A 1,679-nucleotide genomic window follows, 5' to 3' on the forward strand; every position below is an offset into this window, starting at 1 on the left:
ACTAAAACTGGTTAAATCAAATCACAAATACAACGGGAAATAAATATATATATGCATCTAATGCATCTAATGCAATGGAGCAGTTAATGAATAGTTAACAGTAAAAGAAACAGTAAGCAATATGAGAACGTGAGAAACTGTGAAGTAAACATAAGTAGTATTGCACGCAAGCAGGCAAGCGAGCATATGTGAACTGGACATAAGCAAATGACCAACAAAACCTCCAAAACCTAAAACGTCAAACATACATACATACAGCCGAGCAGCCAAATAGCAGAAGAGGAATATTTAACATTCAACACTAGAGCACAATATAATCACATAAAATTAAACTCAAGATAAACCATAAATTTGAGATGAAATAAACCAAGGATGTGAACCGTAAAGTAAAATAAAGTCGCCAGACAGATAGCAAATAGCAAGCCAGCCATGAGAGAAGAGAAGCAAACATAACAACATAGAATGCTACTAATTATTATCAGAGGTAAAGGTAAATAAGGTATAGTATAAAATATAGAACATAGGGTATAACCAGAAAGTAAGCTGGGAAGAAAATAAATAGGTGAGCGTAATGTAATACTAATAACTAAAACCATTCATTGAAACTATTAAGTTACTTAAATTTACTTGCAGGAACATTTACGCGACCACAACCACAACGTGGTTGGCAAGCGAACATGATGGAGTACAATCAATGATCAAATGAAGGCAATAAAAAACAATTAGAAATTATTGCGAGCAAATCATCAATAAAGATAAGTAGCAACATATACCTCATAATGAGAATAATAGGAAGAGACAGAACTGTTAACATCAGAAATTAACCATAGTATTAAATGTAAAATGTAACATAATCCTAGTCTATTTGCAGGAAGCCCTAACGCCAGCCAATGGAAGTGGAGGTGGAGTGTAATTAACGGATAACAGGAGAAGAGAATACCTATCTGATATAATATGGGGAGCACATGAGACCTAAATCGGCATAAACTATAAGGCAGATCAAACAATTCAAATAGTTATAAATTGAGTAGATTAGATCGTTACTGGATTATAATACCGCTCCGATAAGTATGGTATTAATATTAATACTGATACAGGTAAGTCGATGCAATACAGCGCGTGGTGAAAACTAATCAATAATAAACAATCAATAATAAACCCCACATACAACCATATTACTACTAAATCATAATATAAAGGTACAAGAAAACTAAACTACACTACAATAGATCAAAATTACTATGAACATATGTGTATATATAATATGTAACGAAAACACTCCCAATATAATCAATTTAATAAGTATACCGATGTAGATAATTAATTAAACTCCTCATACCATAGTCAGTTTAAATGATGTAGTTCCATTAAACCCCCTTTAATACCAATTAATAGAAAAGGCATATAGGTGCTAAACCAAGCCAGACACTCCTATAAGAAAGTCATATGAGATCCACGGTCAAGAAATTCAAAGAATTTAAGGAACCATAACGCATATATGTATGTACAGAAAACCATAAAGACATTGTATCATGCAGGACGGACTACCGCAGCGTATTAACCAATGAGCACCAGCCGTATTAACCAATACTGAACTAACACTTTCCAAATCAGAATCAAAATCAGAATCAGAATTGTAATTAAGAAAGGGTAATTAATGTACAAAAGATTGCATAAAG

This window comes from Osmia bicornis, unplaced genomic scaffold (genome assembly GCF_907164935.1).
Source record: "Osmia bicornis bicornis unplaced genomic scaffold, iOsmBic2.1, whole genome shotgun sequence".
Classification (NCBI taxonomy): domain Eukaryota; kingdom Metazoa; phylum Arthropoda; class Insecta; order Hymenoptera; family Megachilidae; genus Osmia; species Osmia bicornis.